At 36.7% G+C, this 24,946-nt stretch overlaps 1 long non-coding RNA gene across 3 annotated transcripts; it reads right to left on the bottom strand.

The window, feature by feature from the left end:
• LOC102468265 (uncharacterized) lies at positions 1 to 24,158 on the bottom strand. Of its 3 annotated transcripts, none has more exons than XR_336500.2 (4): positions 24,076 to 24,158; positions 15,322 to 15,511; positions 3,854 to 4,808; positions 1 to 74 (listed from the first exon to the last, which is right to left on the bottom strand). It is a non-coding gene; the product is annotated as an uncharacterized LOC102468265 (long non-coding RNA). The 3 variants fall into 3 exon arrangements; XR_336501.1 differs by lacking the exon at positions 1 to 74 and adding an exon at positions 110 to 145; XR_336499.1 differs by lacking the exon at positions 1 to 74 and having other exon boundaries at positions 3,804 to 4,808.
• Between the last annotated feature and the right edge of the window lie 788 nt (positions 24,159 to 24,946).

The raw sequence follows: 24,946 nt of genomic DNA on the forward strand, positions 1-24,946 counted from the left end.
ACATTTCCTCTTTGCTTTCTTTCCTTTTCCTTTCTTGCCTTTACTTTTTGTGACCTGGACGCATTTCTTCTCACCTGATGTTTTAAAGATTAAAGAAGCACAACTGATTGGATCCTATTTGTATGCTGTCACATGTTTCAGATTACTTGGACAAATAATGAACAAAAGAGAAAGAGAAAGGGAGGAAGGAAAGAAGAGTGAGTTCTTGAGATGGCGGGAGGGAAAAGTCAACATCTACAACATTTGCTTAGATTAAATATGACAAAAGAAATTTTGTAAAATACAATAAAATGTTGTGTAACTATATATATATGTAACTATATATATATGTGTGTTTGTGTGTGTGTGTGTGTATATAAAATATATATATATTATATATATATATGCATTTAACGTTTTCTTCTATAGGGCACATTTGCTTGCCAGAGATAAGAGAGACAGAGAGAGGGAAAGTGAGAAATCACCCCCCAGGAGGATGGCTATACCACAATCCCTTCTCCTCCATTCTCCTCTTGGGATTTTGGGCATGCATACACAGGCACGCAGCATGACTTTCAAGCCACCAGGTCTGAGACGTCAACTGCAGTCAGCTGTGTGGGAATCCAGCACCTTAACCACTGCCCCACCTGTGGCCCCTGTTTTGTATATATTTTACAGTCACGGGGAGAAACTTTCACATGTGGTCTCATGAAGTCATTGCAATGTGAAGTGAGTAGAGTACCTACTATATTGTTGCTCCCCGTTCAAAATAAAGAAAATGAGCCCCAAATCTTTACTCAAGCTTATTCAACTACTAAGTGGCCAAGACTGTACTTGCAGATTCCATCCCCACTTCCTTATTCTCTCTTCAGAACATTTTATTCAGATGAGTCTACTCCAATAGTTCTTATTCTCATGGCCCAAAGATAAATATTGTGTTAAAGCCATTGGTCAGTTCTCTAGTCTCATCTCCTTTCCTCTGATTCTTATGACGCTTTTGTTCCCATTTGAACAGCAACTTCTTAGTTTAACTACCTGACTCTTCCTTCTCTGCCCTACCTCCAGATGACTGAGCTTCCCAGGCTTTAGTGGTATACCTGCAAAAGCAAGTCTATCCAAGCTCTCTCCTCAAACAATCTCACTAGTGAGATAACTTTTACATCTTATCTATAAGATAATACTATACAAATTCATATTTCAGGCCCTGACTTCACCACTGACCTTTGTTTATTTACACAACTTTTTCTCTTGTAAGACATTTTTTTTGAAATTTTGTTATTATTTTCCTTTAATATGTTATAGGACACGTACACTCACAAGAGAGAAAAAGAGAAAAGAGAAAGAGAGAGAGAGAAAGTGAAAAAGAAAGCCACCAGGTTCATAGTTCACTGCAACCATAGCCATTCATGTGAGAGTCCAGCACCTATAACAACTATGGTGACCATTCTACTAGACATTTCAAACTTCACGAGTATCTAAATAGTCACTAAGTTTTATCCTCAGACCTTCTATGCCACTTCTCATATCATCAAGAGTCTCTACTCTATCAGTCATCAGTTTTGGGTTATTTACTGATCAGTGAAGCTGATCTGGTCAGATAGGTTAACTGTTAACATAAGGTAAAAAGGACAGTTCTTAAAGGAAGTTATCCTCTCCTTTGTCTCCACATTACAATCTCCTGGAAAGACTTTGGAAGGTAATAATCTTGCACCTTAGATCCAGAGATTGCATATATTCAATTATGACCTGGCAAGTGAGGAGGAAGAGCTGCAGACAAGGTATGGTCTTTTAAAAATCTCCTCCAATGATTTTAATGTGCAACCAAGATTGAGAAACACTGCCCTGGGAAAAAGTAGCCCACCCAAAATGAAGTGACAAAGTAAGAGAAGTGGTCATTTAACTGACTGTTTACACAAAGCATGTTTCTGAAAGTGCTTTGAGGATTACATAAAACTCATTATAAATGAACTTGATAAAATCAGAATGACATATAGAATGTATGGAGTGTATCTCAGGGAAGCAAGAGTATCACTATCAGGAAACAGGTTTACGTTCCGTAATGGGATGAGAGAGATTCTAAGTTGCTTCTCTGCAGGAGAGTAATGCTTTTTTCTCTGGGTATCCTTTTCTCATTGCCCTGAGTTATGGCAAAGGAAAATAAAATGGAGCCCTGGAGGAGCCCCACAGGAAATCCATGTGAGAAAAATACCACACTTTAGAAGTGCAAGCTGAGGAGGTAGAAGTAGCAGAAATTCTCGCACTGAGTTTTTCAATACTGCTAACAATTCTGATATCAAGCAAAAATTATTTAGTATAGCAACAAAATATTGCTAAATAACTACTATAATAAAATAAATAAATTGTGCTGAGGGCTGATTATTTGTTCAGTATTAGAGTAGGCACTTCATATACACTAACGTATTTTATTACCAAAATAGTCTTTCCAAGTTGATATATTTATCTCTATTTTTCAAATGAAGAAATTGACTGGGAATAATAACAGAATGTGTTTGTTTGTTTTTAGATTAGTTTTCTTTGTTCCTTTTTTTTTTTTTTTTATAGGGCATGTGCACTTGCTGGAGAGACTAAAACAGAGACAGAGAGAAAGAAATTATCAGCCCCCAGGGGAGATGGCCACACCACACCCCACCTTATCTGTCCTCTGGGATATTGCCCATGTACACACATGCACTTGACATTTTTGCCATAGGACTCTTGCACTCATTGGAGAGAGACAGAGAGAGTCAGCGAGAGGTGAAGTGAGAAATCACCCACCCTCCACCCCCTGGGGGGGAATGGCCATGCTACAATCTCTTCTCCGTTCTCCTCCTGAGATTTTGGGTATACTTACACACATACCTCATGTGCTTTACAAGTCACCAGATTCAGGACTCAAATTGTAGTCAGCCATGTGAGAGGTCAGCACCTTAACCACCACACCACCTGCTGGCCTCAAAATAATGTGTTTAAGAATAAATAACTAATAGAGTGGGGAACAAAATTCAAGATTCTCAAGCTACAATTTGTGCCCTTTGACAGCGGTATTCCACAGCACTACTGTGATGAGCCCAGTGATATATCAGTACAGGACAAGAACTCTTATGGACTGAGATTTACAACCAACCCAAACTCCCAAGTGAGTGTAAGAAATATTTTTAAAGGCTACCAGTTCTTTCTTTTTTTTCTTCTTCTTCTTTTCCAATGAAATTTTATGATTGTTTTGGGCCAACTCCATCGCCTAGTGTTTAAGGAAAACACAGATCCCACATGGCTGATTTGCAGTTTGAATCTTACCCTTGAGGCTTGAAAATCATGCTAGGTATATGTATGTACCCCAGTTCCTGACAGAATGGAGAAATGGAGGAGAAGGGATTGTGGTGTGACATGCCTCAAGGGAATGCTTTCTCTCTGGCAAAATACAGCTGTCCTCTGACCATTAAAAATACATTTTAAGGGAACAGTAAATGGTGTATTGGTTACGTTGTTGACTGAATGTGGTTTGAGTGCTGGACCTAGAGTCTTGAAATTCCTACTGGGTGCATGTGCATGCCTGCCCAAAATCCCAAGAGGAGAATGGATTATAGCAAGACCATCCCCCAGGGGATGATTTCTTGCTTTCTCTCTCACTGTCTCGCTGATAAGCACACATGCCCTATAGGAAAAAAAAAAAAAAAAAAAGAATAATAAATAAACAAAATTCTTAAAGATTATTTTGAGATGTATATTTATTGAGATTTATAATTTAAGGATGAAGAACCTTTCTTAGAAACAAAACACATATAATACCTAAAGGCCAAATGCGAAGATCATAACTGACATGGGTCTTTGTGTGACATTAAGGAACAGAGATGAGTAATGAAGCTTAAGTTCGTACCTAGAGCCAGAGAAGGTGAACCATCTTCAGCAGCCTCCTCAGCAAATCGAATTCAAGCCACCACAGAGAGGAAGAACTTTAACCGGGAGTGCCAAGGAATATATCTAGTCAGGCTTTGGGATTCCAAACTCCAGGTTGACAGAAACTAAAACTGCAGCTTCTAGCTTGATGGTAATGAGACACTTAAAAATGAAAATGTAAGGATTACACAGAGTTAGGTAACCCCTTTTATTTCCATGCCTTTCCTGGGGCCACTTGAAGAGAAATTCCAATGATTCATTTTATCTCACTCATAACCCTCTGAACAAACCTACCAATAGTCTGTAAATAATAGAAAAGGGTGTTGAGAGCCTGTGGCAAAGGCTTTGAGAAAACCCACATGCACATATGCCATTCTTCTAACTAGATTTTGTGCTTTTTATGTGTTCAGTCAAGAATGAAAACAATATTATAAATGTTATGCTTTCCAGGCTTGACAGATGCTCATCTAGGGATGGAGTTACATACACAGATAGAAAATGAGCTGTAACAAGTTCTTTGCAGAGGATACGTGGATGTTTTTGGAATCTGTGATGAAAACCCACTGTACCATGTATATATTTTTCCTTATTACTCAGATTTATTCTTTAAAACTTTCTTTCCACCATTTTTACCATCCAACTGACAATTCTAAGTGTTCCTGTGTTATTGCTGTTTACTTGGTCTAAAGCAGAAATGATGTTTTACAGCAGCTATATGAAGTACCATTGAGAATTAAATTGCTTTTCTTTCTTCCTCATCATTGTGAATTTGGTTCAGATGAAAGATGGAAGATTGGAAGCCAGGGAGTTGAAAGTCCTCTGTTATCTATGAGATGCACATGATATGGTCAGAGGCAGCCCAAACTTCCTTCTCCACAACAGCATATGCCAGCTTTCAAATCCTGGAGAAAGAGCTCTGTGGGAGAGGGTGTCATCTGTAAAAGATAGCATTTCAAGATAAGATCTCTTAAAAAAAAAAAGAAAAAGAAAGAAAAGGAAAAGGAGTTGGGATTTACAAGGCAGGCAGATGGGAAAAACAAGGTGAAGGAAGATTTACAAAGGCACCTTTTCGGTTCCTATTTAGTTTGAGAATGATATAAGCTGTATTCCTCCTTTTATTTCGCTCTTCACCTTCCTGTGTGTCTGTTTGCCACCCTGGAATTCTTGGCCCATTTTTGCTGGATCTGAACAGGCGGCAACAAACTCCCTTCACAGCCATCGCCAAGTCCTGAGGCTCTCTATAAAAAGACATGGTCTGAAACTCCAGACCACTGTGGAAGGGCTCCACATGCTGCTTCTTCCTTCTCTGTTTCCAACCCTCCTGTTCTCGACTAGGTGATTTAGCGTTCTCATTGCCTTGCACCTGGTCTCTGCCTCTCAGCTTAGCTTGATTCCAGCTTTGTTCCTGGACAAATCTTTTAGCTCCTTTCTTGCAGCTTGGCAGCCAGATCCCTGGCATCCTACAGCAAGCCCAGCTTCTTTAAACCTGGACCAGGCTCAGGGAGTTCTGACAGATTTGTCCTGTGTTTCTTTCCATCCTACCTAAACTCTCCCCTTTCCTTGTGTTTTGCATTGGTTTTAAAGAGCCTCTAAACTGCCCAGGGCTTCACCACGAGGAATCACGCCTAACTCTCAAGTAAAACCTTTTAGTCTCACTTTTTCTTAGACATCATCTGCTGTGCATCAAGCTGCATCATGTACCTCCTTCCCTTCCTAGTGTGAGTTTGGTGGGTAGATCCGCCTAGCTTTCTCTGTTATGCTTACGCTTTCATAATTCAGCACTTAATGAACACTTTCTTTTATGATGGTGCATGTACTGACTCCACATTTACACTTTGTCTAAATTAAAATTTCATCAGACTACTGCAAACCTACCACTCCTTCTGTGATGCCTGTCTTTGTCGATGGCACCACCATTTTTCCAGGCTCTCAGCCCTCCAAAGCGTGGACTTCTCTGATTTTGCCCTTGCAGCCACATTCAGAGTCCATTGATTCTCATCCAGCCCCAGGTTTCTATTTACATCATACAACCCTAATTTTTAAAAAAGATTTATTTATTTACTTATTTCCATTTGTTATCGTTATTTTTTTTTCTTTATTTGATGAGAGAGAGTGAGAAAGAGAGAGAGAAAGGGAAAGTGAGAAAGCAAGCCACCAGGTCCAGGACTTGACCCATGGTTGGCCATGTGGGAATCCAGCGCCCTTATCCACACCACCACCTGCTGGCCCCGAACCCTAATTTTTGTTTATTGGTAAGTCTCCCAGTTTGCCCTCATACCTATAGAACTTTCCCCACTAAATCCATTTATACACTGTGACCTGCTTAAGCTGTCAGAAGTCTTTGAATTTCTGTTCTTCAACTATTTTCTGTATGACCCCCTGAAAAAGTAAAATCCTTTACTTTCAGTTTTTTATCCATAAAGTTTGATAATATCTTCAAAGACGTATTATTATTAATTTTTTTAGTGCTTCCTATGGCAAAAAAAATCATGTCTGTGGTTCCTATCCCTATCATAGTGGCCTGGAATAGAGTCTTTACTGTGCGTTAATAGGTATTGTTGAATTTTGTTTCTTCCGCAGTTGTCACAGTAGAAGGCACAATGTTCTTTGCCCCTCCTTACTAGCTATAACATTCATCTATTTAATCAAATGTATTTCTCAACTACTTCTCTTCACTTGCACTTTTAATGCTCTAATGGCTATGAGAGGATGATGATGTTAATGCCGACTATTTATCTAACACTTACTATGTGCCAGAACTAATTCATCACTTTTACAGGGATAAACTCATTGACACTTTACATAGTAGAGCAGAGTTATAAAGTCCTTAGTATAAGTGAGAAATTAAAACCAAAGGTAAATTAAAGTAATTCGGTCTCGATCACACAGCCAGAAAGTAAAGAAGCTAGGATTTACATACAGATTGTCCTCAGAAGTTTTTCTCCTCGGTAGTGTTCCAAGTGCCTTACGCAATTCCACTACATTACTCTTAAATCTGTGTGTGTGTGTATGTGTGTGTGTGTGTGTGTGTGAAGCATTAAGAACAAACCAAAGAGTGGACAAATCATGTAACTTATTGAGCTATTAAATGAAAGTCCCTTGAAATGGAACTTCTAGGTATAGGAAATGTGGATATTAAATATTAGAATATGTCAAATTTTTCCACAAAGGTCATGTATTTACATTATTACCAGAAATATATGCTTGTACAATCCCCTTGTCCATTTCTTTTGAGTTCTGTGTCTTTTTCGTATTAATTTGAATACTTTTAATGTATGCTGGATGTGAGCACTTTGTAGTTGTATTTATCACAGAACTCTTCTTGTATGCTCTGGCTTGCATTTGCACTTGCTTAATAATGTTCTTTGATTTTCATTAATATGATCCGATATATAAAGGTTTCTATCTCTTTTTGTCTCATTGAATGGAGGACTTTTATTGCATCTTTAAAACATAAGAAATAGATCTTAAAAATCATCTAGCACCTTGTTACTGTAGCTAAAAGATGCTTAGATCTTTTTATCAATCGCTGAACTATTCCTTTTTCAGAGACATAGATTCCATCCAAAACTCTTCTGATATCCTTGTTTTTAACAGCCATGGATTGTTGAATCAAAGTAGCTAAATTTGATACAAATTTAACATTATTTTCTTCAAGAATTAACTCATCTTTCTGGGTTTAAGATACTAAAAAGCACCTTGCGGATTCATCCCAAATGTGCAAATATATTATTCCCCCAGGAAATTCCAGATTTCAACAAGAGATTCATTCTCTTGAATACTGATGTTGACAGGGAAGTGAGCAGACACAGACCTTATCTTGTAACAGAACCAGTGTTACATCTTGATCTTGTTCTGAACAGGACTGCAGATGGTGTGAATGGTAGTGTCATTACCTTTACCTTTTTATTTCTCCACCATTTATCAAACCAGAGCCTCCCTCCCTGCAACCCCGAGGAGACTGAGTTCTACTTTGATATGATTGCATTTTCTCTGCAGGGTTCCTCTGGGGCTCTCTCCAGAATAACTGTACACTCCTTCAAAATGATGTTGACAGGTAGTTGAGAATGGTCTCCATTCTTGAAATAGAAGTGGAAAAACTGGCAAGTTTTCACTTGATGGCCAGTGAATTGGAATCTAGTTTATGAAGATATACCCTGAGCTCTTTACCTTTCATTTTATTTGCATTGCAAACATGAAGATATTCTTCTCTGTCCTATAAAACCTCTACCATTTTAAATTTCATATGTAGATGCACAATACTCACAGAATTGATTTTGTGTTGAGTATGAGCTATGGACCAAGTTTTAATTTTATGATATCTACTGACCCACTAGTAATTGAATTTGCTGCTCTGCAATGAAGTCATTATTGTCAGTCAAGTATCCATATTTGCATGGGTTTATTTCTTATGTTTTTTTTTTCCCCACTATGTCATCTTGAAAATTGTGAAACATAATGAAAAGTTGACAGAATTGATATTTTGTATGATTGGTTTATCAGATATTTATCCAGCTATCTACCTGTCTAGTCATCTATAAAATAATATTAAAAAAAAATGTTTGCTCAGAGCACACATGCACTTGCCAGAGAGAGAGACTGAAGAAGGAAGCAAGAAAACACCCCCACCATGGGGACGGTCACACCATAATCCCTCCTCCTCCATTTCTGCTTCTTAGCAGGACTTTGAGCATGCATACACATTTCTGGAATGCTTTTCAAACTACTGGGTCTGGTATTTGAACCACACAAGTATTCATGTCTGATCCAGCTGCCTTACCCACCACACCATCATCTGGCCCAAATTAATAGTTTTAAAGCATTTTAAAGTAAGTTACAGATATCAGCATATCCCTAAACATTTCCACATTCATATCATTAATTAGAATTTAATAAATGCTTATGGATTTTTGAGATAAATTTACATGAAGTGAGATGTACAAACATTAAGCTGTTGTTTAGTAAATTTTGACATAAGTAGACACAGATTAATTTACAGATTATTCTTCAAATTTGTGTAAGTAAAATCATACTGTCTGTGCTTGTTTGGGAAAAGTTTCTTTCATTATATAATATTTCTATATTTATTTACATTTTATTACTATACATCTTTACAATATACAACATAATTTTTACCAGCAAAAATATAGTACAGATCAGTCAAGACAAAGCCATTATCATATACACTATCATCAGCAAAGAACTTTTCATTTTGTGTCAATTAAATGTATTACTTGTTTGTTCTTTCCCTCTCTCCCTCTATTACCTGCCTCCTATTAACCCCATACTGTCTCCAGTATCTACAGTTGCCCTCCCTACAACGAAACCTCCCATTCTTTCTGTTTCCGCTTTAGAATGCAGACATTCGATGTGCATTGAGTAGGGACATGCAAAGCCTGTCTATCATATCATAGTCTGGCTTGCTTTGCTTAGCATTTCAGTCTCCCATATTCATCCACGTTTTATCAAATGTCAGGGTCTCATTGTTTTTTTGTTTGTTTGTTTGTTTGAGATTAATCCATACTGTTGCATGTACTTGTGCTTTGTTCTTTCTATCATCAAGTAATATTAAATTATACTAGTATATAGCAGTTTGTTTCTATAGTCTTCTAGTCATTGGCACCTGGACTCTTTCCAGTTTTCCGTTACTGTGGTTTAAAGGTGCTATAAACATTTTTGTACATGTCTTTTGATTCTTGCCTCTTGAGTAAATACCTGTAAGTGGGCCTGGCTGCAATGCTATGGCAGGAACACACGCCTGTATGATACTGGAGCCATGTGAGAGGGTCTTCGATTATTATCCCGGCTAGAAGTCTGAGGGGAATATCATATCGTGACAAGAGCCTGCTGGGGGTCTCTGCTCTTTCTCTCTCTTTCACAGAAATAAATAAATAAATTCACCCCCTTCCAAAAACAAAAAAACAAAAAAATCCTGGAAGTGAAAATGCATGAATGTTCAGATTTACAAAAACCTGCCAGATTTTTTGGAAATATTTTACATTTTTGAAACAAAGCAAAAGACTTCTGGTTACTCTGGATTTTTTTCAATATCTAATTTTGCTCTCAGGAATTTGCTTCTAATGTTCTGAAGAAAGGGGTTGTTTTGGTAATGACTAATGATGCTAAGAAAATTTCATGAACTTATTGGCCATTTGCCTATCTTGTTTTGTGAAGTGGCTATTTAATTCTTTTTCCTATTTTTAAAATTTGGCATTTCCTTTTACTGCTGAATTATAGGATTTTTCTTTATACAAATACATTGTGGATTTTAATCCCACATGAATTTTTTTTCACCTATGGGTGCGTATTTTATCCATAGTATCCTACTTTAAAACAGAATTTTAAAAGTACCTCTGTGCTTGCTTACCCCTCTAATTTGTGAGGCAGCAGACTGTCCCGTGACTTAGGTTCTCTGACAGATCTGAGAAGAGATATTAATTTTTAAAAATTTTTAGCATTTTTCCTTGTTATGAGTACAAGATTGACAAATTCCAAGATGATTACGTGCCGAACTAAAACCAGGAATTTGAAAGAATAATCTATACATTTTTTCCCATCGTATTATATGAGTTGGGTGGTTGCCTAAGTTATACAGTCTGATGTTATTACTTAAAGCAGAATTCTCCTTTTTATCTACTTTAATTTTGGTATAAACTCATGAATAGTTAATAAAGACATTATTCTTTAGGATTTTCTGTTAAAATGTATTTATATCTTTTCTTGTCTCTCTCCCTTTCTATTTAGAATGCCTACTATCAAACCTAAATATTTTAATATGATGTGTCCAAATTCTACCCATCCTTTATGACCTAGTTGAAATAGTATCTCTCCCAAAAGCTACTGAAAAAATTATCTTTCAGGACAAGTAGATGGTGCAATGGTTACAACACTGTACTTCCACAGAGTTGACACGGTTCGAGTCCTGGACCTGGCAGCTTAAAACTCATGCTGGTCATGTGCGTGTGTGTGTGTCTAAGATCTCAGGAAGATAATGGAGGAGAAGGGATTGCAGTGTGGCCATCTCCCTTGGGGAGTAATTTCTTGCTTTCTGTCTCTCTAATGAGCGCACACACTGTATAGCAAAAATCTCTCTTAAAAAAATCTTTATAAAGTCTCTAAACACTTTATTTGCACTATTCTTATGGTCCATATAATTTTCCTTTGTGTATTAGCTATTTAATATTAACTACATACATTATAAAAATATAACTTATCTGTTTGGGGAAGGAGAGTGATGAAGGCTTCATAAAATAAATGTGGGAGAGTTCCTTCCTTTTGGATCTTTAGAAATAGTTTGAGTAGAATGGGGGTAACCCCTCTTTTTAAAAAAGTCTTGTAGACTTCGAAGTGAAGATATCAGAACCTAAGCTATTCTTTGTTGGGACGCTATTTCTTACTGATTCAATCTCATTGCTTCTTATTGTTCCATTCAGGCTTTCTATGTCTTCCTGATTCAGTCTTGGTAGATTATATGTGTCCATAAATTGCTCATCTCATCCAGGTTTTCTTGTTTGTTGGTGTATAGTCAGTATCCTCTGATAATCTTTTGTATTTCTGTTATGTCTGTTGTAATTTCCTTCTTCATTGATGAATAGAATTAATCTGATTCCTTCTCTATTCTTCTTAATTAGTTTAGCTAACTGCTCAATTTTGCTTATCTTCTCAAAGAATCAGCTGTTGGCTTCATTTATTTTCTGTGCAGTTCACTTACTTTCCATTTCATTTACTTCTCCTTGAATCTTTATTATTTCTTTTCTCCTGATATTGTTGCACGTCCCCACTTTTCTCCTGATATTTTTGCATGTCTGCACTGTATGGCAGAAACCGAAAGATTGGAAGGTTTAAAATCATGGAGAGCAACTGTGAATACTAGAAATAATGTTGAAAGAGGATTACAAGGGACCAGTAGTTAGCGTAATGGCTATGTCACTCGACTTCCACATAGTTGACCATGGTTCGAGTCTCGGACCCGGTGGCTTAAACTCACGCTGGGTGCGTGTGCGTGTGTACCCAAGATCCTGAGAGGAGAATGGAGCAGAAGGGATTGCGGCATGGCCATCCCCCCTGGGGGGTGATTTCTTGCTTTCTATCTCTCTGTCTCTCTCTGTCTGTCTGGCGAGCGCAAACACCCTATAGCAAAAACCTCTCCAAAAAAAAAATAATAATAAAAGAAAGAGGATGAGAAAAGAGGGTATGGTGAGAGAAAGGGAATCAAGGGGAAAAGGCAAGAAAGAAAACATTTAAGGGACAAAAAATGGAAAATTATCTGTCGATGACAACACGTATTATCCGTTCTTTTAATAGACTAATATATATAGTGTATTCATGGTAGAAAAATTCATTTTACATGATGTAATCATATGTAATGATTGACTGTATGAAAATTATAATAAAAGATAAGGAAACAAAGCACATCTTGCCAATGATTCATTTCTTTAACTCTAAGCATCTGATTCAGTGCTCAGACACGTAACGTTGAGTTTTAATGTCAGCAGGGTAGGAAGTAGGGGCGAGGAAATAAGACCAATAGTTAGCTGTTCCCCTACTAGAGATGATAATGGATGCTCATAGGTGCTATGACAGACGTTTCTATGACTAACAAAGTGAGAACTGCTATAATAAGGCATCCTTATTACTTAATCTACTTGGGAATCTTCAAGATGAAGCTATAGTTGGTTTAATTTCTTTGTGCATAGAATCTATGTCTAAAAAATAACTTGAGGGACTAGTGTGCTGAAATATCTTTTATGAAAAGCTCACTTAGATATTAAACTTTGTCCCAGATCTTAGAAACTATCTGTCTGCAAATTAGGATAAGTATGAGTAAGATGGCAAAAGTAGGAAATCACTTTTTCCTATTTTAAAGGAAAGCTAAGATATCCTAGGGAAGAGAAAAATTGAGTTGAGGTATAATAAAGGAAAGAATTTTTCTCAAAATAGGAACAGCTATTAGAATTCACATTAGTCATGCCTTTACCAGAGTACTGTATCTACTTTGGGTTTTCACACCTTAAAAGAGATTTAGAGAAATAGGAGAGGGTCAAGAAAAGTCAGAAAAGTAATTAAAGAATTATAAATCAAAAACTTTGAGAAAAAGTTAAAGGTACTTAGCACTTAATGTAAATAAATTTAATTCCATACATACATATCAAACATGACTCTTCAGTCTCCTTGGTTGGATCTTATGTAATAGAATTAGAATATAAAGAATTTTATGCACACAACAAGTAGCATTAGCATTTAGAAAAGACCAACATTTGCAGATAAATTATTTGTTATATCTTCTCATGGTAGGTTTCCTGGTAGGTTGTTAATAGGTGTAATAGCATCTAACCTAGTGGATTGAGGGAAAATATATCTAATACATGTATATGCATAATACTAAACTTTTGACTGCAAAATATTGAATATTTAATATAATGTAACTTTTTTCTGTAACAAATTAGATTGTAAACAGATAATGTAAAATACCTCATCCTATAGATTTGTAAAGAATTTGTTTTGAAACTCCTATAGAAACCAAAATGGGAGACCAGCAGATGGCATAATGGTTACGTCACTGGACTCCTACATAGTCTAACATGGTTTGAGTCCCAGATCTGACAACTTAAAACTCATACTGGGCATGTGAACTTGTGTGCTCAAGATCCCAAGAGGAGAATAGAGAAGATGGCAGCATGACCATCCCTCCAGAGACACTTTCTGTCTCTGTCTCTCTGTCTCTCTAGCAGGAGCACACACCCTATGGCAAAAATATCTCTTAAAAAGAGAAAGAAAGAAACCAAAATGGAGTTAATTAACAAAAGAGAAATGTCTATTAGTAGAAGAAAACCATAAATTCATGAAAGAATAGCCAATAATTAGTGAGACCTTACTATGTGAATCCTACTGTTATAAGCACTTCAAATGTATTAGCTAATATAATCTTCACAAAAACCGTTACAGGTACTTATTTCTATTGTGTCTAATTTATGTGTGAGACAGAAAGACATTACAACAACTAGTAACAACTTTGTAATTTCACACAACTAGTAAGGTAGAAGCTGGGATTTGAACCCAGTGAATCTTGATCTATTGATCCAGTCAAGAATTGTAAGGCAAATACATTTATGAGTAATTTTATATGAAGATAAACAGTTTTCCATCTAATGAGCTTTAAATATGTTTATTTCTATATTATATTGTGTAAGGAAGCATGTTACAAAGATCTGAGAAATCTCTTCGATTTTAGAATACCAGCATAAGTACCATTCCTAATTACAGTTTAAACATACACACACACACACACACACACACACACACACAACATCCACACACCACACAAGCATCTATTCTCAGCGCTGTGGAGAAGAAAACAAAATAGCCATTTTGCAAACCAACCGTGCATTTGATTTTGGCCAGTTTGCTCTGGAGCTTTCTTTTTTTTTTTTTTTTTTTTTTGAGAGATTTTCACTGTAGGGCGCGTGCGCTCGCCAGACAGACAGAGAGAGACATAGAGACAGAAAGCGAGAAATCACCCCCCAGGGAGGATGGTCACGCCACAATCCCTTCTCTTCCATTCTCCTCTCGGGATCTTGGGCACGCACGCACACGCGCCCGGCGTGAGTTTTGAGCCACTGGGTCCGGGACACGAACTGCAGTCGACTACATGGGAGTCCAGCGATATAGCCATTACGCTAACTGCTGGTTCCCTGCTCTGGAGCTTTCTGTGTGTTCAGTGTTGCCTTATTGATGCCAATTTGTTTTTGTAGTATATTGTTAAAGCATTTTGTATCCCAGAGGGCACAAATTGAAAGAAACTTTTATTGAAGGTAAAATTGTCAGATAGTCACTGTATACTCTGTCCTTGATCATTGGATTACAGTTCTGTAATTGATAAAAATAATTAAGAAATATTCTGATTTTTTTAAAAAAAAATACTACTGTTTAAAATTATTTCTGATGTAGACTGAATATACCCAACATATCAAAAGTTATAAAGTGGCTTAGATATATGTGAAAAAAAAAGGAGCTCTGTAAGTATTTCAATTCTGCATGCATACATAAAGATTCTCACCCCAATATGTCAGCTCCAAAGATACAGTGACAAACAGATGAAATAGCACACCACGCGACACAAGCTCATCACACTTGGTGTGATGCACAGCTCCAATTTTCCCACTCTCTGGCATCACTGGAGCCCAAATGACAAACAGAAAACGATATAGAGGCCATGAAACAGTCAAGGCCAGAGACTTTGTTTAGCTCTGTAGAAGCCAACATTCGCCCAAATGCTATGGAAGTCCTTTTGGGCGATAAGGTAGAGTTTATAATTGCTGACTGGCCCACTAAACAAGAAAGATAAATGAACATGTATCATTTTGTTTATCTATAAGCTTTTTGCTCTTTAGAATTTGATGTGTATATTTGCACTTGAAAGAGAGGTTAATTTAAATGCGAAGATCATACTCATTTTGTTTCTTTTGCTTTTCCGTAAATGGTTGGTGATTTAAATTATTGGTTTCGAAATGAACGGTTTATATATTTTTTCTGTTCATTTGCTCCTTTTAGTATTATTGAAATGAATTTGTTGTTTAATTTTATATCTTGAATCTTCTTGCATTTGGACATTAGCTGAAAAATATGACAGGAGAATAATCTATAGAAGAAAGAATATATAGTTAATTGTTAATTATCATGACACTAAGGACATTATTCTGAAAAGTTTAAAGTGTTTAAAAAGATACTGATCATGAGGCCAGCAGGTGGGGTGGTGGTGAAGGTACTGGACTCCCACATGGCCTACTCTGGTCCGGGTCTCGGACCTGTCAGCTTGCTTTCTCACTTTCTCTTTCTCTCTGTCTCTCTCTGATCAAATTAAAACTTTAAAAATAACAAAGTTAAATAAACAATTATTTTTAAAAGAGACACTGATTGCTTGAGTCTGTATTTTAATTAATTACATGACTTGCATCAGTAGTAATGTCTTCTTCCCAAAATATTAATTGGACATTAGATAATCAGTTATCCATATTTAGTTCCACAGAGACGACATCATTTGATATAAAAATTGTTATTTGATAATAGAGATGTTAATACAATATGTTTAACCTAAATGGAAACATTACTTGATCAAAACTGAACAAAAATGTACTCATACCTACTAATCAGTCAACAGTTACTGAGTTCCTACTTTGTATCCTTTTTAGTCTGTATAGTAAAAAGGTCTTTCTTTTCACAAAGTGCTTAGCATAATGACTGACACACAGCAAACTAGAAAAGTACTGGTTAAGACCAGCAGTTAGCATAATGGCTATGTCGTTGGACTCCCACGTAGTCGCCCACAGTTCGAGTCCTGGACCCGGTGGCTTAAACTCACACCGGGTGCGTGTGCATGCATGCCCAAGATCCTGAGAGAATGAAGGAGAAGAGATTGCGGCATGGCCATCCCTCCTGGGGGTTGATTTCTCGCTTTCTGTCTCTCTTGTCTGTCTGGGGAGTGCATGTGCCCTTTAGCAAAAATCTCTCTCTCAAAAAAAAAAAAGTACTGGTTATCTTCCTTTTACCAGTACTTTTATTAGAGTTTGCTCTGTGTCAGTCATTATGCTAAGCACTTTGTACACCCCCATCACATTTATTTCTGAGAAAGTTCAATTAAGTTGAGTACAGTTACATCCATTTTACATGAACCACAACTAAGGCCCTATAACTATTAGGAATTACCCAAGGTTATAGCGCTAGGAAATCAGGTGACTAGGATTTGACTGTAGTAATATATATTCCAAAATTCATATTATTTTCAATATACACCGTATTTGGTGTTGATAAAGCTAAAATAAGTGAAATGAAGAACAAAACATAGAAAGCAAGTACAATAGAAAGCCAGCAAATTTAGGAAAAGATAAATTACCATGGAAAAGGGAACAATGACAGCAGTATTTCAGTAATAAGTAAACATTATGTATTCCAGGCTAATAATGCCTGTGAAGTCTAATGACTAGAGAAATAAGAAACTTAATAGTGCTACATATTATGAGAATTTGGTCATTCATGATTACTGAATTGTGTTTGGAAGAATTTTTTTAACCTCCAATAGTGAAATGCCTTCCATTTTGCTACTAGGTAGGGAAAAAAAAAAAAGAAAAAAAACAAAAAAAAGCAAAACAAACAAACAAAAAAAACAAGTGTTGGAATGAATTCTGCCACAGGGGCATTGACCAGTAAGCACTACAAATTTATTTATTAAACTTGTCCTCTCAGCTCAGTAGAGTGTCAGCTCTCTCTGCCTTTTCAGGCATTCCACTAACAACTTGCATAAGAAGGTTACCCAGGCTAATCAAACCTCTGTATCAAATGAAAATATCCTTCCATAAGTGGCTTGACTTGGGACTTGTTCATATTTTAAATGTGAAATCTTTGATGAGGATTTCTTATTATACATTATGCTAAGTAGAAAAATTGGGCGTTTGAGCTGAGATAAAATTTACTTTCACATTACATGCCCCTAGAATGATGATGGTGGTGGTGTGTGTATATGTGTGTGTGTGCGTGTGTGTGTGTGTGTGTGTGTTTGTATGTGTGTGTATAGGTGTTTGTATGTGTAGTTCTTTCTCTTTTTTTTTTTTGTAGAGAGATTTTTTGCTTTTGGGCATGTGCATTCACAGAGAGAAGGAGGGATAGAGAGACAGAAAGTGAGAACTCACCCCTCAGGGAGGATGGCCATACCGCAATCCCTACTCTCAGATTTTAGTCACGCACACACACGTGCCTGGTTTGAGTTTGAAGCCCCAGATCCAGGACTCGAACTATGGTCGGATATGTGAGAGTCCAGCATTGTAACCAGTAAGCCACCTGGTGGTCTCTGTATGTGTAGTACTTTTGAATTTCATTTATTTCTTCTTTTTATCTTCTTTGTCTTATTTTGTAATTTTTTTACATGTAGTCACTGTAGATTTTTACAGCATACAAAATAGATTTTCCCAGCATGAGTACATTATGTAATAGTTCAGTCAAAGATATTGCCATATGTATTATCACCAGATAATGTCCCACTTTTTGTGCTTGTTAAATAATTTTGCATCTCTTTTCCCCCTTGATTTCTTCCCTTCCACCTCCCTATTGTACATCTTTCCCTGCATTGTCTCTGTTATCTATAGTTGCTTTACATGCCTTTACATTTTCTTTCCATTTCTGCCATAGAATACAGACATCCAATATACATTAAGTAGGGGTATACGATGTTTCTCTTTCATGATCTGGCTTGCTTCACTCAGCATTAAATCTTCCATATTTGTTCACCTTCAATCAAATGCCAGGATCTTATTGCTTTTTTATGGCTGAGTAGTATTCTATAGTGTACATGTGCCATTCTTTCTTTATCCATTCATCTGTTCTGGGACTTTTAGGTTAATTTTGTGCTTTAGCAATTGCAAATAATGCTGCAATAAACATGAATGTGTAAGTACTTTTCCAACTGAGTGTATTCCTATTATTTGGGAAGATACCCAGGAGTCAAATTACTGGATCGTGTGGTAATTCTATTTGTAGATTTTTGTGGAAACTATATTGTTCTCTGCAGTGTCTGTACTAATTTACATTCCCACCAACAGTGTAGGAGAATTCTCTTTTCACTAGCCTCTCCAGCACTTATCATTTTTTATGTTTTTAATCTTAGCCATTCTGATGGGGTTAGATGGTATCTCATTGTGGTTTTTATCTGCATCTTCCGTATGATAATAGATGTTGAACATTTTTCCATATGGTTTTTGGTTCTTCATATGTCTTTCTTGGCAAGTTCTATGTTCTGTTCATTCTCCCAATTTTTTATTGGATTGATTTTTCTTTTTGTGCAAGTTTCTCAAATTCTCTGAGTATTCTGGTCATCAGTTCTTTATCTAAGGCATAGTTTGCAAAAATGCTCTCCCATTATGAGGGCTGTCTCTTCACTCTAGTGATTTCTTTTTGCTGTGCAGAAGCTTTTTTTTTTTTTTTCTCCCTTTTTTAAAGAGAGATTTTTGCTATAGGGCACGAGTGCTTGCCAGAGAGATAGAGAAACAAAAAGCAAGAAATCACTTCCCAAGGGGAATCGCCACACCACAACACCTTCTCTTCCATTATCCTCTTGGGAGTTTGGGCATGCATGCATATGCATCTGGTATGAGTTTTAAACTGCCAGGTCTGGGACTCGAACTGTAGTCAACTATATGGAAGTCCAGTTGCATATCCGTTATGCCAACTGTTGTCCCATGCAGAAGCTTTTTAACCTGATATATGGAAGTCCAGTTGCATATCCATTATGCCAACTTCTTGTCCCATGCAGAAGCTTTTTAACCTGATATAATCCTAATTGTCTATTTTTGAAGCTATTGCCTGTGCTTTGGGAGACTTCCTAGAGAAGTCTCCAAGAGTTTTTCTTGTGTTTCCCACCAGTAGTTTTATAATTTGACGTTTTATCTTTAGATCTTTGATTATTTTGAGTTAGTTTTTTTGTTAATGGTGATAGATAGAAGTTCAGTTTCAATTTTCTGCCTGTGGATATAAAATTTTTCCAGCACTACTTGCTGAAGAGATTTCTTTTTTCCCACTAGATTAACTTGTGTCATTGTCAAAAATGGTTGTACATTTGGGGGGTTAGTTCTGGGTTCTCTATTCTGTTCCACTGGTCTATGTGCCTGTTTTTGTGCCATTACCATGCTGTTGTATAATATATTTTAGGGTCACAGACTGAGATGCTTCCTACTCCACTCTTTTTGCATGGTCCTGCTTTGATAATAAAGGGCCTTTAATGCTTCCTGACAAAATTTTTGATTGCTTTTTCTAATTCTGTGAAGAATGTCTCTGGTAATCCTATAAGCAAGCTCTCCCACTTTAGAGTGCAGAGGCAAAGAATGTCCTCCCCTTTGGAAGTTTTGTCAAAAATCACTGCATAGCCAGATTAATCATAGGCATGTGGATTTTATTTTGATTCGTATCTGTCTATATAGAAGCCATAAAAACTATGAACTTAAAAGGGGGCCAGATGGTTGTGGTTTAAATACCTTCTTATACAGGAAAGAAAATGGGGGATGTAGGCAATTTTAGAGTGAGAGATCTTTAGGAGGAAAGAATGGATTTAGACAATGGTGAGTAAATGATTCTTTTCGATAGGTGAATGGACCTGGAACACAGATAATAGTTTGTAATAGAATCTGTCCAGATGTGTTGGATTTTCTCGTCTTCTTTCATGCAATATGAGTTTAGTTAACGAAACCTCAGAGAGAAAGCAGAAGGCAATTGCTTTCAGCTTTGGTGGGTCCAGGCTTTAAGCAGTAATGGAATATCAGAGTAAAGCCCCATCCTACATTTTAGGAGAGAAATAGGATCACACATGATCTAGAGACAGGGTGTGGCAGTAAAATCAGAGAGAAAGCTTGATTCTGAGGGTGTATCTCTAATTTGATCAGTCTTCAGGGTGCTCATTGCCAAAGCTGATCATAAGGAAGAACATCTTCAAGAGATAGTGGCAGTAGGAAATCAGGTTGTACAGTAAATAAGAAAGGACTATTTAAGGGAGGTGCATTAGGAGAAACAATCTCAAGAGGATCTCAAGTTTTCAACTCACTTTCTCCCAGTGAAGATTTCAGCAAAAAAATAATTATGTAAGGAGTCCATATTATAACAGTAGGGCTTAAGTTGCTTAGCTTTGGCATTCCAGGCGTCACCAAGTGTGATTATATTGCCTCCCAAATAAGGTTCTTCTCAGTCTTTGTGACTCTGAAAATGGAGAAGACTTTTTGGGTGGAAAAAAAAAGACAAAAAATAACTTTATAGTCTTGTTTCAATGCATTTTTCAGGTGCTAGGCCTTAGAGCTAGAAGATATCACTTCAAAACAAGTTTCCTTTGAAAATTCTCTGTTGTTAATAACCCTTTTTTGTTGTGGTTCCTTTAAAAAGGGTTGATGTTGGGACCAACAGATGGCATAATGGTTATATTGTTGGACTCCCATGTAGTCGATTGTGGTTCAAGTCCCAGACCTGGTGGCTTAAAACTCGCACAGGGTATGTATGTATGCATACCCAAAATCCTGAAAGGAGAATGAAGAAGGAGGGATTGCAGCATGGCCATCCCCCACCCCCAACCCCCGCCCCGGGGGGGTTATTTTCTCACTTTCTGTCTCCCTGTCTCTTTGGAGAATGCATGCACCCTACATGAAAAATCTCTCTCTAAAAAAAATAAATAAATGAAATAAAAAGGTTTGATGTTTCAAGACAAGTCACAGAGAAACTAGCACTTTCCACCTTTTCTTTTGGAGGTAGTTGTTTTCAACTTGGTGGTTTTGATGATTGTACTGCAGACTTGGCAGTTAGAATTATTTCACTTATGGATATTATAAAAAAGATAATCTGTGAATTAATTGCAAACAAGTCTCTTCTTTAAAAATGAAGTAAAATAAGCTGTTTAGAGACAATAACACACATGATTTAAATTCTCAGACTGTGTTTAATATATAATATACACTATATAAAGCAAGAAAGTGTTAAAGAAGAATCAAAAACAACATATACATTTTGTTATCACCTTAAACTGTTAATGAGTTCTTTCTCTAAACCATGAGTTACAATCTTTCTCACTTGTGAGCTGCCTCAAGCCTCATTTCCAACTTCTGCCTGATGTGTTTCAACTTATACTGAGCTATGGTAATACTGCAATTATTAAGTTAGTCACGAATACTCTTCTCTTATTTTGAAGCAGGAAATTCTCTCAAGAATCTTTTATTTTAATCTCTAAAAATTCTTCCTTCAACCGTCTACTTCTAAAAATCAATTTTAGCTGTTTATTTTTCCCAATTTTAAATACTCCAAACAACCTTTGACAAGGCTTATGTATACTAAGAAAGAGAGAATCAACAAATAAAATAATAAGTGAAAGAAAAATATTTTTGATTTACTAACCAGTCACTAAACCATAAATTGCCTATATGATGTCAATAATCTTAATAAAATTGAAATAAATATTATTTATACTTTGTTAATGAGAATATGGAAACCCAGATAGGTTAGCAAAATTCTCTACATCACACAGCTGGTGAGCAGTAGACATGGAATCTGCACACAAACACAAATCATATATATGATTCTCTCTATATATCTGTCTCTAATTCCAAAATTTTCTATATCAGTTTTATGATCTGTTTTCAAGAGTCTAGGGATCCTTATTCACTTGTATAGTCACAAATAATGTAGCTAACATCCTCAGTATTTAGATGAGTGGACAGATTTTCTTTCACTAATTAAGTTACTATTACTGTAAAGTCTTTGCTTTCCTAGATTGTGTTTAACTAGAATAGGTAAAATATTGTAACTTTAACTTTTGTTATTGAGGGTAAAGTATAATTTTTTAAAATTAGTCAGGAAAAATATGCAATTTTTATCCTAGCACTCATCAGCTCATTTCCCTTCTCGCAAATATCCACGGGCTCTTGAGTATTACACTTCTTATTGAATTTTAAGGTCCCTAAAGCTTGGGCTTCACTTACTCCTTACCCTGTCTCATGCTCACTTCTAAGATATATGATTTATTAAGAGATGGCAAACTGATGGTTGCCACATTCTGGTGACAGATACATGTTTATTTACCCAACATTTACTTTTCCCAGTATGTGCATATTTATTATATGTACCATTATTAGCTGTCAAGATTTAAAAATCAATATTTCACATACAAAATCAAATGCTTTACTACTCTTGAAACATTAGAATATTTGGCAAATCTAGGCTAACAGTTTTTCTTCATAATAATCTATTTGAAATGAGAAGAATTACTGCTCATATTTATATTCCCATCCAGATCATTGGTGGACATTGGTGGACATCTCAGCCACACTAGGTTGCTTTTCCTTTTTTTTTTTTTTTTTTTTGAGAGTTTTTTTACATTTAAATTTTGGACATCTCAGCCACACTAGGTTGCTTTTCTTTTTTTTTTTTTTTTTTTGAGAGATTTTTGCTATAGGGCACATGCACTCACCAGACAGACAGAGACAGAGAGACAGAAAGCAGGAAATCACCCCCCCAGGGGAGATGGCCACGCCACAATCCCTTCTCCTCTATTCTCCCCCTGGGATCTTGGGCACACACGCACATGCCCCCGGCATGAGTTTAAGCCACTGGGTCTGGGACTCAAACCACAGTCGACTACGTGGGAGTCCAGAGACATAGCCAATATGCTAATTGCTGGTCCCGTAGGTTGCTTTTCTTTATAGAAGGTGCCATGTACTTATTCCCCTGCCTATTGAAGTTCTGTTTATTCTTTACATTGAGGTTCAAGGTTATCTCCTATAAACCCTTTGTTCCACCCTTCTTATATTCCCTTTATAGTTGTTTTCCCTGAAGTTAAAAATTGCTAATATTTTTTATTTGCCTAGGGTTTTTTTGATCTGATGCTAATTATTGTTCACAGTTCAATATTATTTATTTATTTATTTTTGCCATAGGATGCATGCACTCTTCTGAGAGTTTTCCATGAGGGATGACCATGCCACAATCCCTTCTGCTCCACTCTCCTGGGACTTTGGGTATGTAAGCACATGCATCAGCAAGATTTTCAAGTCACCAGGTCTGGTGCTCAAACTGTGGTGAGCCATTTGGGATTCTAGCACCTTAACCACTATGTGACCTACTGGTCCCCACAATTCAATTTTCTAAAACTTCAATTTTATTCAGTCATTTATGAATTGCATTATATTTCTCCTTGGTGAAACTAATGGAACAATCCATATTTTAAATATAAAAGAAAACTAAGGCTTACTAACCACTTAGAAGTTGATAGTCACCAAACTGTTTATTGCATACATTATGTCAAGTACATTTTTATAATCTGCAATACAGGCTGGCTAGTACTAGGCCTAGTATACAGTAAACTCAAGAATATATATATATATATATATTATATACATATATATATATGTATATATATATATATATTTTGCCATAGTTTCCTTCTCCTTTCTCTAAGGTTAGACTTTCTGTTTAATGAAATCCATGAATTGTCTTCTTTTTCCCCTCATACCCTTCTTTTCTGGGTCATATTCTGTAGAAATTTTAACTGCTCAAAATTTTTTTCTAAGTTTCATTATTTTTTTTCTTTTATAAAAGAGAGAAAGAGAAAGGCACACCTGAATAGATCTTTCTGTCATGACCCAGCCCAGCCTCAGCCAGCTAAGATCATGAGCACATGTGCACACGTACCTTGCACATACAGTAAGACTTCAGCATGTGAACTGCAGACCATCCCATGGGGCATGTGCCTTCAGCAACATAGTGCATCGTGTTACCACGGCACCGGCATGCCTGGCTTCGATCTATTCAAACATTGAAAGCCATGGTGATGACACTGCCAAGTCCTCGCCTCTTAAGGAATAACGCGCCATTCTGGATTGGCTGTCCCAACAGTGACCTCACACTGGCTTGGCACACAGTCACTACACCCAGAGTTCTCTGTCAATGTTCCACAGATTTCATTGTGTTTTTTTCTTTCCTTTTTCAAATTTAATTTTATTTATTATTATCATACTTCTTTAAAATATTACATTTAATCACACTCATCTTCAGGTTTGTGTCTTGGGACTTTAGGACAAATGTGCACCCCTCCCCACTCCATCCAGATAACAGTTCAAGCGAACAGCCTTGCCAGACACCAGGCTACCTGTGACTGCAGGGCCTAATGCAGGACCTGTGGCTCATCTCCTCCCTCACTCACCTTCAGACTTCAGATTTGTGTCTTGAGACATTAAGACAAACTTGGTCCCCTTTCCACTCCATCTGGGTGCCAGTTCAAGCAAATGGTCTTGCCGGATGCCAGGTTGTCTGTGGCTGTTTTTTCATTTTCAATATTCTACTTTTCATATTCCTTCTTGTTTTACCTGCATTTATTTACCATCTGGCCCCTGTCCTAACTTGGCTAACATGTAATCTTTGTGGGAATTTTTTTTTTTTTCAGAATTTTGAAGACATTGCTCTACTGTCAAGAAGCTGAGAGGCATGTGGAATCATTCCTTGTATGTTATTTGTTTACAGATTTATTTACTTTCAATTGTTTTTCGTTCAAATAAATTCAGGT

Source organism: Tupaia chinensis, unplaced genomic scaffold, assembly GCF_000334495.1.
Source record: "Tupaia chinensis unplaced genomic scaffold, TupChi_1.0 Scaffold139341_1, whole genome shotgun sequence".
NCBI classification, from domain to species: Eukaryota; Metazoa; Chordata; class Mammalia; order Scandentia; family Tupaiidae; genus Tupaia; species Tupaia belangeri.